The sequence below is a fragment of the Brienomyrus brachyistius genome, unplaced genomic scaffold (genome assembly GCF_023856365.1).
Source record: "Brienomyrus brachyistius isolate T26 unplaced genomic scaffold, BBRACH_0.4 scaffold39, whole genome shotgun sequence".
NCBI classification, from domain to species: Eukaryota; Metazoa; Chordata; class Actinopteri; order Osteoglossiformes; family Mormyridae; genus Brienomyrus; species Brienomyrus brachyistius.
Genome location: NW_026042314.1, coordinates 2,008,095 through 2,022,429, shown reverse-complemented (window position 1 = coordinate 2,022,429; position 14,335 = coordinate 2,008,095). Strand labels below are relative to the sequence as shown.

The following is a 14,335-nucleotide window of genomic DNA, read 5'->3' as shown; positions in this document are numbered from 1 at the left end:
CCTGCATGCACATTACCTCTTCTACAATAACCAACTCCTGATCCAAAGTGCTAGCAGTGAAACGATAGCTGCCAGGAAAAAGATCAAATACATTTATTTCAAGGATTCAAAGTTTTTATTGTCATGCACAGAATACAATGCAATTCTTACTTGAATGCCTTCTTCACAGACTAGACGATTAAACACATAAAGCAGCGCAACATTACAGTAACTAACAATAAATAAACGATTAACTTATGTGTACTATTAGAGCATTTATTGAAACTTTACTTCTTTACAGGCTTTTCGGGAGAAATAGCAGATAACGTATCGGAACTTCCAGAGATACAAACGTCATGCGTGTGACTAAAATTGTTCAGCCAATAAGGGCAAAGTTGTGTCACGGAGGCAGTTCCAGTTTGTGCAGCCGGCTGAGAGGTTTTTTTTTATTATTTTTGTTATTGAAGCTTTAAATTACAACAGAAGTAATAGCTGACCAGTGACCATTAAGATTAACAAAACAAACAAGAACATTTACGAGACATTTACAAAATAAGCCAGGGGCACATAGTAGCGACATTTACAGTTACGCCGGCTGAAAGGTGCTGCACGATCTTTCTTGCTCTCTGCACGTGCTGCACGATCTGTCACGATCGTCTTGTAGGTTTTTGTACCATGTGACTTGGTGACGTTAGGTGACGTTTTGCAGGGCCGGCTTTATGTCGGACAAAAGAAATCTAACTATGATGCAGTAATTCTAGAGGCAGCAAAGCAGACTAACCAAAGATCTCATAGTAAACAAAGGAATGTGATACTGCAGTTAAGTCTCGGAACAAAGCTTTTACAATGTTAAAAAGTACTCACAACTTTCAGAATTTGATTGAGTACAAAAAGTTGCAGGCTAACGTAAGGAGGGTAGTTAAATGAGCAAAGAGGGAGTTTTGGAGGTCCTTCTGTAATTCAGTAGGATGGGAAACTGACATTAGTAAAGTCTGGGGAATGATAAAAAAGATGCATGAGATTAAAAGGGAGTATGGATATTCAGTTCTAAATGATAATAACATAATAACAGTTACAGATGGGGAAAAAGGCAAAATGTTAGTTTTGTGGTTTTTCATTCCCTGCTAAATCAGAAGTCAGAAGCCGCTGGTGTAGATCCAAATTCAGTCTTTATTGCAACAATTAAGTTACAACCAAGGCCGGACACTTAAAGTGTGTCCAGTACTGTTTTATACCTATTTTTATACAAGTTCTTATCATTTAACAATATCTCGTCACTTAAGCATCATCATTCCTTCAACCATTCACAATCATTGTTTTTTACATCAATCCACACCCCTAGGTGATAAGTTTGTCCATCAATTCTTTTACTGTTTGGTCCCTCAGCCGAACATAATGGTGGTGCGACCATCTCCACTTGGTTTTTTAAAAATGCTCAGCCGTGAACTTTTGGTGAGCCTGTTGCACATTGTCTAATTAGAGGGTTGATAATATATTTGTCCTTCAACATAATGATAAGGCATAACACTAATAAAGGTGGATATTCATGCATTCAGGGCTAACATAAAGTAGCTAACAGAACATTTGAGGCTAATACAAGGTGCAAATACATACTCAATTGATTACATTGTGTTGATTACATTATAATGATTACATTGTAATGATTACATCATGGGTATTTGGCATGCTTTTTAATAATACCGTAATGATTATATTCTACATTGTATAGTGCTAAATAATATCCCATATATTTCCCCCCTTTGGGATTCTAAAGAGTCCCACACACAATTCTGTCCATCCAGCCTAGGAGGGAGGGCTAAAACCCTAAGATCTAGGGAAATTCCACTCCCAGCCCGCCACAGGCGCGGCCCCCCTTCGGGGTCCATGGCTGACATGGCTCACAAACTATCAACACTCAGAATCAACCAACAGCAATGAACTCCCCAGGATACATTGCATATATTATCAGGAATACATAATCTACCAGGAGTACATCACCTACCACAAGCTCATTACATAAACATATACGGCTAATGCAAAGATAACTGAAAGGTTAACTGATAACACTGTAGATTACTATAACAGGCACTCTGTCATGAGCAGGAAAGTCCCAGGTGTCGTGGGCTGCAGCGCTGCAGCGTTTCCAACATGGAGTATTCACAGGCGGTACGGCCGAACTTCAGCTATGGGCAGGAGCGTATCCAAGGTGTCTATGTCGCCATCCGTTTCCGTGTTGGTCCAGGAGGTTGCCGCTCCAAACGGTCCTCCCACCACTCTAAACATTGCAGCTATAGTCGCCTGCTGAGACAGCGCTCTTCCCACTAGGGAGCGAACAAGAGGAAGTACACAACAAAAGATTAGTAGCAAAGCAAGAATGAACACAGCACGCACACAGAGTGCTTTCATAAGGGCTTACTGCCAACTACCCCACATATTATAGCACCAGTCAAACAACCCGTCATGTTGTCCCGAATTTCTCGCCATCTCATCCTGTAACCCCTGCAACTTTCTCATACCCTCAGTAAATGAAACATCCAGGGCTGTATTATTGGGAATAAATGTACAGCACTGATCCCCGAACAGCACACACACTCCCCCTTTTTCTGCCAGGAGCCAATCCAGGGCCATCCTGTTCTGTCATGCCATCAGACTGGTGGCCTGAAGCTGCTCCCCCAGAGATGCGAGTGCCTCCTGAGTATAGTTGGTAAACCTCTGCTGATTATAGTACAAATAATTTTTCCATTCCACATTTTTGTTAACAGTAGGCCAAATTAATATTGATTCAAACCCTGCAGCTATCTCACTTCTCACCTTATATTTCTCTGGAATGCCCCTCGGCTGGCATATGGCATCTATATACACACTGGGATCATCTTCGCAGCTCGTAACAAACCTGTGGGACCTAGAGGGCTGTTTGTCAGAGTACATATCCACCTGGCTAGCTAACATCCCCCTAGTGCAGAGGCCTCCACAATTATTGGGGAGAGGAGGCCTCAATCCTCCCTCCTGACCACACAGCCACCACGTATCTGCCAGAGGTACGCTCTGGTTCTCTAATGCATCCAGCGGAATGACATCTGAGTCCTCTATAGGCCTGTGTGGGGGGCTGACGTCTGAGTCCTCTATAGGCCTGTGTGGGGGGCTGACGTCTGAGTCCTCTATAGGCCCGTGTGAGGGGCTGACGTCTGAGTCCTCTATAGGCCTGTGTGGGGGGCTGACGTCTGAGTCCTCTATAGGCCTGTGTGGGGGGCTGACGTCTGAGTCCTCTATAGGCCTGTGTGGGGGGCCGACGTCTGAGTCCTCTATAGGCCCGTGTGGGGGGCTGACGTCTGAGTCCTCTATAGGTCTGTGTGGGGGGCTGACGTCTGAGTCCTCTATAGGTCTGTGTGGGGGGCTGAAGTCTGAGTCCTCTATAGGCCTGTGTGAGGGGCTGACGTCTGAGTCCCCTATAGGCCTGTGTGGGGGGCTGACGTCTGAGTCCTCTATAGGCCCGTGTGAGGGGCTGACGTCTGAGTCCTCTATAGGCCCGTGTGAGGGGCTGACGTCTGAGTCCTCTATAGGCCTGTGTGAGGGGCTGACGTCTGAGTCCTTTATAGGCCTGTGCGAGGGGCTGAAGTCTGAGTCCTCTATAGGCCTGTGTGAGGGGACCGACGTCTGAGTCCCCTATAGGCCCGTGTGAGGGGCCGACGTCTGAGTCCTCTATAGGCCTGTGTGGGGGGCTGACGTCTGAGTCCTCTATAGGCCTGTGTGAGAGGCCGACATCTGAGTCCTCTATAGGCCTGTGTGGGGGGCCGACGTCTGAGTCCTCTATAGGCCTGTGTGGGGGGCTGACGTCTGAGTCCTCTATAGGCCCGTGTGAGGGACCGACATCTGAGTCCTCTATAGGCCTGTGCGAGGGATTGACGTCTGAGTCCTCTATAGGCCTGTGTATACATCAAATATCATATATATCCATCCATCCATCCATCCATTTTCCAAATCACTTATCCTACTGCGTTGCGGGGGGTCCGGAGCCTATCCCGGAAGCAATGGGCACGAGGCAGGGAACAACCCAGGATGGGGGGCCAGCCCATCGCAGGGCACATTCACAAATCATTCAAATATCATATATATGATTTATATATGACGTTGCCTTTTTAAACGCAATTATGTGAATTTTAAGTAAAAATGTAGAATAAAATTATATCGTGATAATTATCAATATCATTTCCTATGAAAAAAACTTTACTATTGTACAATATTGCCCAGCCATAGGCTGATTTCAAAATTGATTTACATATTGTCTGTCTGTCATTATACATAAGAACATAAGAACTATACAAACGAGAGGAGGCCATTCGGCCCATCAAGCTCGCTTGGGGAGAACTAAACTAATAGCTCAGAGTCGTTAAAATCTTATCTAGCTCTGATTTAAAGGAACCCAAGGATTCAGCTTGCACTACATTATCAGGAAGGCTATTCCATATTCTGACTACACGCTGTGTAAAAAAGTGCTTCCTTAAATCCAGCTTGAAATGTTCTCCCGCTAATTTCCACCTATGGCCACGAGTTCGTGTATTTAAACTAATGCTGAAGTAACTATTTGGTTGAACAGCATCCAAACCTGTTAGAATCTTATATACCTGGATCATGTCTCCCCTCAGTCTCCTTTGCTTGAGACTGAACAGATTTAGCTCAAGTAACCGTTCCTCGTATGACATTCCTCTAAGACCAGGAATCATTTTTGTGGCCCTACGCTGCACCTTTTCTAAGGCCACAATGTCCTTTTTAAGATATGGTGACCAAACCTGCACACAATATTCTAGGTGAGGTCTCACCAAGGAATTGTATAATCTTAGCATTACCTCCCTTGACTTAAACTCCACACACCTGGAGATATACCCCAACATCCTATTGGCCTTTTTTATTGCTTCCCCACACTGGCGAGAATGGGACATGGAAGCATCAACATACACACCAAGGTCTTTCTCATGATCAGCTACCTTTATTTCAGTGACACCCATGAAATACCTGTACTTTATATTTCTGCTCCCTAGATGGAGTACCTTACATTTATCGATGTTAAATTTCATCTGCCAGGTATCGGCCCAGTCACTAATTAAATCAAGATCCCGCTGTAGCTGCTGAGCCACTAATTCAGTATCTGCTACACCACCCACCTTGGTGTCATCTGCAAATTTCACCAGTTTACTGTATATATTGGTATCCATATCATTTATGTAAATTAGGAACAATAGTGGTCCTAAAATCGAACCCTGCGGTACCCCACTATGAACGCAAGCCCACTGTGACATTGTGCCTCTTATAACTACTCGCTGTTTCCTATCTGTTAACCAGTTATCAATCCAGGTCACTACGGTACCTAAAATACCTGTCGCTTTGAGTTTAAGTAGGAGCCTCTTGTGGGGGACAACATCAAAAGCCTTTTGGAAATCTAAGTAGATGACATCGTAGGCCTTCTTATCATCAACTTCCTGAGTAGCTTCCTCAAAAAACTCCAACAGATTTGTTAAACAGGATCTACCTCTCCTAAATCCATGCTGGCTATCCCGCAAAATGTTATTGGAGTCCAGGTAATCTACCATTTTCTCTTTGATTATAGCCTCCATAACTTTACCAGTTATACAAGTTAGACTGATTGGCCTATAGTTAGACAAATTACTTCTATCCCCTTTTTTAAAAATAGGCGTTATGAAGGCGTGCTTCCAATCAGAAGGTACCACACCTTCAGATAAGGATTTTTGAAACAGTAAAGTTAAGGGTCGGCAAATAATATCCCTCATCTCTTTTAACACTATAGGTAAGATGCCATCAGGGCCCTGTGATTTATTTATTTTGAGCTTAGCTAGGCTTTGCAAAACATCTGCTTCAGTTATATATATATTAGCTATAGACAATGCTGGATAGGTAATAACTGGTAAATTACTAAGGTCCTCAACAGTGAATACCCGTGCAAAACTATCATTGAACTAATTTACTATATCAATGTCGTTTACTATTATAAGACCCTTACTATCCTGCAGATTAGTAATTTCAGGTTTTAGAGCTCTTTTAGAGTTAAAATACTGGAAGAAACTTTTAACGTCATCCTTAGCTTCCAATGCAACCATCCTTTCGACATTTCTTTTAGCTCGTCTAATATCATTTTTTAACTCAGCCTGTAGACTTAGATATTCCTGCTTAATTCTGTCATCATCAGTTATTTTCCATTGCTGGAACAAAGCCCTTTTCCTCCTTACTTTATACTTCATTTCCCTAGTAAACCACCTAGGTTTCAATTTCCTAGATTTATTCTTGCTGGAAACAGGTATGAAGTCCTCTTGCACTTGCAATAATGTGCTTTTAAAAAATTCCCAGGCCTCTTCAACAGTTTTGTTATTTAACTCCATCCAGTTCACAGTTTCTAGTTTTAGTCTCATACACTTAAAGTCAGCCTTCCTAACATTATATATTTTTGATTTGGACTTAGCTCTTCGAACACTAAACTTAACCTCAAATTTGACCATGTTATGATCGCTACTGTCAAGTGGTTCTAAAACGTCTAATTTACCAATCCTGTCCTGGTTATTAGAGAGAACAAGATCAAGAATGGCATCTCCCCTGGTAGGGGTGTTAACAAACTGAGTAAAAAAACAATCCTGTACTAATTCCACCATCTCCAGTTCATTTTCTGAAGAGCCAGTGACAATGTCCCACTGCATTCCTGGTAGATTAAAATCACCCATAACTACCACATCATTTTTATTGCTCATAGTCCTAATATCACTGTATAACAATCTGCTTTCCTCAGCAGCTATATTAGGTGTTCTGTAACAAACACCGACAATTAGGCTATTTGAGTTTTTAGCATCTAATTTTACCCATATTGCTTCTGTAGTTTTATTTATATCAGTAAGTTCCCTTGCCTGCAAGTTTTCCTTTACATATACTGCAACACCACCTCCCTTTTTTCCTATACGATCCTTACGGAACAACGTGTAACCATCCATATTATATTCTTGTCCATCCTTTTCACTCAACCACGTTTCAGTTATTCCTATAATATCATAAGAGTCCGATGAGATAAAAGCCTCTAAATCATAAATTTTATTCCTAATACTTCTGGCGTTTAAATACAGACAACAAAGGGTAGGCCTATTACGGTGCCCACTTACAATATGATTATTTGGGGCTTTCCGTTTCCCCCCACTGACATAGTTAACTAACCTCCCTGCCCCCCCAGTCCCTAGTTTAAACATTCCTCAACTACTCTACACATACGCCTCCCCAATACACTGGTTCCCCTCTGGTTCAGGTGCAACCCATCCGGCTTGAACAGGTCCCACCTGTTCCAGAAGGTCCTCCAATGCCCCATAAACCTAAACCCCTCTTTCCTACACCATCCTTTTAGCCACGCATTTAATTTCCTTATCTCAGCTAACTTAGCCTGACTTGCACGTGGCACGGGGAGTATTTCGGAGAATACCACCGTGGACGTTCTGCTTCTAAGCTTATTGGCGACTTCTATAAATTTATCCTGCAGAACAGCCCTTCTACCCTTGCCTATGTCGTTGGTGCCAACATGCACCACGACAACTGGATCCACCCCAGCTGGGGCCAAAAGCTTATCCACACGATCTGGAAGGTCTCCTACCTGGGCACCAGGCAGGCAAGACACCGTACGGGACCCTCTATCACGCGTGCACACATAACTGTCTACTCCCCTAATAATGGAATCCCCCACTACCACAACCTCCCTCTTCCTGGGGGGAGGGGGCTCCTCAGTGCCCAAGGGCCCACCTGCCTCCCCAGTCCGTTCCGGCTCTAAAGCTGGAAGAACCTGAAACCTGTTCGACACAGTCACCTCAGGTGATGCCGCCTCTGCAACGTGTGTACGCCCTTTCCTGCGTCTACGACCTACGGTCACCCAGCTCTCTCGACCTCTCTGCTCTTCATTCTCCCCCCTCCCGGCTAGTGGCGTACACACCTTCTCCCTAAAAAGCGTATTAACTTGCTCCTCTAACTCACTGTTGCATTGGATGAGAGCCAGTTGCTCCTCAAGGTCAAATTGCGCTCAGCAGCAGAAATTCTCCATCCTAGATGAGCCTGCAAAGTTCTGTAGAAGTTAAATATACTTTAGTCAAATGAGAGACTAACCTGCTGTCAGGCAGGGGAAGCTTCAATAAGGCCTTCATTCATGACAGCTCCACTTGGCTTTTTGACGAGTCCCCGTTTAGATGCAGCACGTCAGAGACTGAAAAGCAGGATGAAGGCTGTAAGTACAGTTTGCTGTGGATTGTGTTTGTGTTTAAATCTAATAAAGGATGAGACAATTTACTTAAACTATGATATAGTTCATATTGCTCTTCAGGCTTCGTGATAAAATATTAAAATTATGGAGTACAAAGTTGTACATGCAAAGAAAACAATGCAGAGCGGCAGGGCGCCTGGCCCAGAGGGTCTTCACATAGAATTCTACAAAGGCTATTTTTTCCTGTTAGATTTACAGCTTTGGTTGTCTTGCCCTTTAAAGAAATTCTCTCAAGAAAGAAGTTGCCTCTTACCATGTCACAAGCAATTAGTTTCACCCAAAAAGGAGGAGGACCCCTCTCTGCTCCCCGTGTTAGTAGGTTCTCCCCGACTCCTCCTGCTTATTCCTTCCTCCCTCCCTCCTATTTGTGCTCTCCTCCTCCTCTTGGGTTCTATTCATGTCTTTTGGTTCAGCAATAAAACCCACAAGGCTGCCCTTGGATTGTCCCTCTTCCCATCGTGACATATTATGTATTACATGATTATGAAGTGATTTGATTATTATACAATAGTCAATTAACCACTTTGTTTCTTCAACTTGTCTTTCTTCTGAATCATCAGATATGTGTCGTAGCTGGTAATTTGTTACACTCTGCTGTCAGTGCCAGTGTAGCCTAGATACAACCAGTCGTATGTTTCGGTCATGCTGATGTTTGAACAATTTTTGGGAACAGTTTTTCATAATGTTTTCTCATATATGTGGTGTGATAATTAAGCATAACCCCACTGTTGCTGTGCTTGGTGCTCCTGTCATGACCTGTAATCTCTTATTTTTTCATGTCTCCTCCCACTCATGCCAGCAGAGGGCGCTGCTGGCCCTTTGTAACCCTCCTAATTCTCCTGTATCCCATTATAGTTCTCCATCCTAACCCTGTACCCCTGTTTTGTTGCTGATTAGTGTGCTGTGTATAAATATGTCTGCCCTCACTGCGTTCCCCAGCTCAGTCATTGCTGTTCCATGTGTAGTCTGTGTTTCCTTAAAGCCCACCGAGCTACACACTGCCACTAAATTTAAATTTATATGTAACCTGTGTGTGTATGTGTAACCTAGATTTGCCCTGTATGTAAATCTAATCCAGGCCTTGATCCTACACCTACTATAATTATATGTACCTCACTATACCTATATCTAACACTGCCATTCATCACCAGTGTTACATGTCAGGGCTTCGCTGCAATAGATCCCTCAGTGCTGCAGGTTATTACTGTGACTTTGCACACACACACGTTGCTGCTTCCTCAGCCAGTGTCACATATACTTTATTACACACAGACCTCAGTAATCTCTGCTACACTCACACCTGCTCACTTTACATCCATGGTTAAATTCTCCTAATGGAATCTATCTTAATGTCTTAATTCTATTTTATTTTAATTGTTACCATATTATTCATTGTATTGTTCTTTCGATTTTATTTCTATTTTATTATTGCTAATACACCGGATCTGAGTGCCTCATTTTGTTCCCTTCATGTAGAACACGTTTTGTAATGACAATAAAACATCCTTATCCTCATCTAAATCACACTGTCTAACTACTAACCTGTTTAAATAATATAATTGGATTTCAAAGGTTAATAGTCACTCAATTACCCCCTCAGCCAACAGTACCACAAACACCCAACATGCACGGAAATTTTCTCCTAAGTTGTTTTCCCTGCCTGGAACAATACCACAGCAGTCACATGGATTAATGTTTCAAAACATTTTGGAAACCTTGCATTGAAACTTGAGGTCTTTAGAAGGGATCAGTCCTGGGTGGCAAAGTTGCCATCACAAAGGTTTTTGATTAAGGGATTCATGATGCCAGGTAGCCATCTTTCACAAGCTGGTGGGCTGTGCCACTGATGCGTTTGCTTTGGTTTTATATGTCTGTCCTGGTTTGTGTTCTTGCCACTTCAGGTTCCCTGGTTTTGGTCTACATTCCTCGGTCCTCTGCTGTGGAGTCTACCTTCTGCTTCACCTCATTCTGGTCGCCCATCCAGTCAGCGGCCCATGTCCCCCTGGTTCCCTGTTTCCAGAGGTTGGTCTGTTAGTCTCCGGGGCCAGGGGGCAGAAATCTGCCATGTTGGATGGGCGGCCCAGGTTGGGGTGCTCCATCATAGACTGGTACATGAAGGATTATAAATGGTTTTTAACCAGTATGTACCGAGTGTGCGTCGTGACGAAAAGAATGTCATGGGAACATTTAGGACTGACTGCAGTATTAGTTCAAAGCATGATTGTGTTTTTCTTAATTTTTATTGATTTATTTTTGGATTATTAATTTTTTAAAGTAACTTGATTCAGTTAAAAGGGTTTTGTCCATTTGCTTTAGCAGAAGATCTTGTAAGTATGATGTTCACCTTCCCTTTTCATAGTCTAGTCTTTGCCAAGTTTTATGCTTTTTGCTTACGGTAGCAACATGCGTAATAAACTGGTCTCTTGCCAACAGATCACAAATCCGATGATCAGCCGTGGGATAACCCCTAGCGGCTAATCTCCGTAAGGCGTTACCAAATTCCCTTGCCGTCTCGCTATGCAGGCGGCGACGGGCGGTAAAACTAGCTCTATTCCAATCACTACTATCACCAGGTTCAAAACACCTTGCCATAGCCGCTTTTAACAACCCATAATTACTTTTAGCCTCACTCGGCATACATCTCTCTAGCACGGCCAGACAACAGCAAAGACATAAACTTAATTTTCAGAGACTCATCCCACCTGTTTACCTCAGGCGCCAGATAAAATTGTTCCGACCAGTCAGACCACTCACGCCCCACACCATTAAAAGTTTCCAGTATAAACATTGGGTGAGCAGGGGGGGCCACCGGGAGATTGAGAAAACACTCTCTACACGTATAACAGGACAATCAGCGCCCTCATAATTAGGAGATTGTACACTATCCTCCGCCTCCGATATGTTAAAGCTAATTCTAGGTTTCTAAACGGAAAAACCACAAAGGAAAGAAATGATCCCACCGCTGCCACCAGTCAGACCTACAGTGTGAGGTGTAGAGCTGGGTGGCGTTCGATGCCATTGGCTTTAGATAAACTGAACTGTCAGCGCTGTCACTCTAGCTTCACCATCCCTTGTGGAACTGGAGTGCTGACATTTCAGGGACTCCCCATGCCTGCATTCCCACTTGCCTCTCCCTCCTACTTATGCTGCCATTGCCATATCTGCCGGAGCTTGCACTTTGCACTTCATATTGCACTCACCTAACTGTTAGCACTGCCTATAGTCTCCCCTATACTTTGACAAATTGCACATTTTATTTCCCCAACTCCTCCTGGGTTGTGCTGCCTGGAGACCTCAATCTATCAAGATTTTCAGCACACCCTGCTACATGTGACATGTACCCATGACGTCCTTGCATCCAGCTCGCGTTCTGCCTGTGCCATCTTCCATGCATGACCCGCTGCCTAATTACTTCTGGTTGCCTGGCGATTGGAAGGAGAGTCGGCACGGGCTTGTCATCACCTCCCTGCTCCCCGGTTGTGCCTCAAATCCTATGATTTGGACAATGTGACTTGGCACTTAGCCATCTCTTCTATTCGACTCTCCCTGCCGGCCCCTGGAGGTTGGGCTCCCCCTTTGAGTCTGGTCCCTCCCAAGGTTTCTTCCTTCTAGAGAGTTTTTCCTTGCCACTGTCACCTATGTCTTACTCACTGGGGGCTTTGGGTGGGGATGCTGTAAAGCGCTTTGAGACAATGTATTGTTGGGATAACGCGCTATACAAAAATAAATTTGTTATTTTTCTGTTTTAAAACCAAATGGGAAAACCGTAAAATCACCTTCTTTTGTTTCTTTTCTATGAGTAAATTCAGATCTAACAGATACCGGAGATGTAAGATACAGCCTAATGTGAACTTTATCTTACAACATTAACAGTCCCAGTCATAAGCTTGGAAACACCCACCCTTAGAATGGTGTATTTTTGTAATAATTTCTACATTTTCGGATAAAATATGAAGCCTGATTTTTTGTTTTCTGCTTTTCGCTTTTTCCCCTTCTGACAGAAAAACCAAAAAACACTGCTGTTGTTTAGTTTTCCTGATTTCGTTTTGGACTGGAAAACCCAAGGACAAACGATACATGGACTTTTTGCATTTGTTTGGCTTTAATGTGTTTGATATAAACCTAGAGTTGAGAACCTTCAGATGTGTGTGTTTGTATGAGTAATCCATCCATCAATCCATTTTCCAAACCGCTTATCCTACTGGGTCGCGGTGGGTCCGGAGCCTATCCCGGAAGCAATGGGCATGAGGCAGGGAACAACCCAGGATGGGGGGCCAGCCCATTGCAGGGCACACTCACACACCAGTCACTCTTACACATGCACACCTATGGGCAATTTAGCAACTCCAATTAGCCTCACCGTGTTTTTGGACTGTGGGGGGAAACCAGAGTACCTGGAGGAAACCTCACGACGACATGGGGAGAACATGCAAACTCCACACACGTGACCCAGGCAGAGACTCAAACCCGGGTCCCAGAGGTGTGAGGCAACAGTGCTAACCACTGCACCACCATGCCGCCCCCCATAAATTCATTTTTCCATTTTTATTTTCAATAATATTGATGTTAACTCAGCATCTTATTTTCAATGTTGAAAAAGTCACTTTATATCAAGGTTTCGCCACCATTAATTTTTCAATATTGAAAAAATGACCAAAAATCAATTCAGTTTCAATGCTGATAATTTAACACTGACCATAATTCAATGCATTTAACTATACTTCAACGCTGAAACAATAATATGATGCTATCTGGGCTATGAATAATTATTTCAATTGATATACAGATTCCAAGCCCATATAGGTGATACACAGGTACATAATGGGCGTCTTATGTCTGAGGTAGCCAGCTACTGTGTTTGATAACCCACCATCATAATAATAGTTTCCTTGCACCAGTATAAAAGTAAACCAATTGATCCCTCTTGCAATAACCTGTGGTATGAAACTGAATAAAATGTATCGTACCAGTCTTGGGGAAAACCAGTGAGAATCCACTGTGAAACAGCACTGCGCAAATTCTCATGTGTTCCTAATGACAAGGGCAAGACTGGTAATCAAACTAGCCTCTCAGCAGGAGTGTTAGTGTAAAAGCAGGGCTTATTGACACAGATAATAAAGCTTGTTAGAATGCGTAACATAATTATTTTTGAAGGGGTGGTACCTTCTGATTGGAAGCACGTCTTCATAACGCCTATTTTCAAAAAAGGGGATAGAAGTAATTTGTCTAACTATAGGCCAATCAGTCTAACTTGTATAACTGGTAAAGTTATGGAGGCTATAATCAAAGAGAAAATGGTAAATTACCTGGACTCCAATAACATTTTGCGGGATAGCCAGCATGGATTTAGGAGAGGTAGGTCCTGTTTAACAAATCTGTTGGAGTTTTTTGAGGAAGCTACTCAGGAAGTTGATGATAAGAAGGCCTATGATGTCATCTACTTAGATTTCCAAAAGGCTTTTGATGTTGTCCCCCACAAGAGGCTCCTACTTAAACTCAAAGCGACATGTATTTTAGGTACCGTAGCGACCTGGATTGATAACTGGTTAACAGATAGGAAACAGCGAGTAGTTATAAGAGGCACAATGTCACAGTGGGCTTGCGTTCATAGTGGGGTACCGCAGGGTTCGATTTTAGGACCACTATTGTTCCTAATTTACATAAATGATATGGATACCAATATATACAGTAAACTGGTGAAATTTGCAGATGACACCAAGGTGGGTGGTGTAGCAGATACTGAATTAGTGGCTCAGCAGCTACAGCGGGATCTTGATTTAATTAGTGACTGGGCCGATACCTGGCAGATGAAATTTAACGTCGATAAATGTAAGGTACTCCATCTAGGGAGCAGAAATATAAAGTACAGGTATTTCATGGGTGTCACTGAAATAAAGGTAGCTGATCATGAGAAAGACCTTGGTGTGTATGTTGATGCTTCCATGTCCCATTCTCGCCAGTGTGGGGAAGCAATAAAAAAGGCCAATAGGATGTTGGGGTATATCTCCAGGTGTGTGGAGTTTAAGTCAAGGGAGGTAATGCTAAGATTATACAATTCCTTGGTGA

The 14,335-nt window shown here is 43.2% G+C and overlaps 1 protein-coding gene across 3 annotated transcripts in view; it reads left to right on the top strand.

Annotated features, from left to right (window-relative positions):
- LOC125722483 (E3 ubiquitin-protein ligase TRIM47-like) overlaps nt 1–14,335 on the top strand; it is a 230,611-nt gene that overhangs the window by 137,107 nt on the left and 79,169 nt on the right. The window lies entirely within an intron of this gene.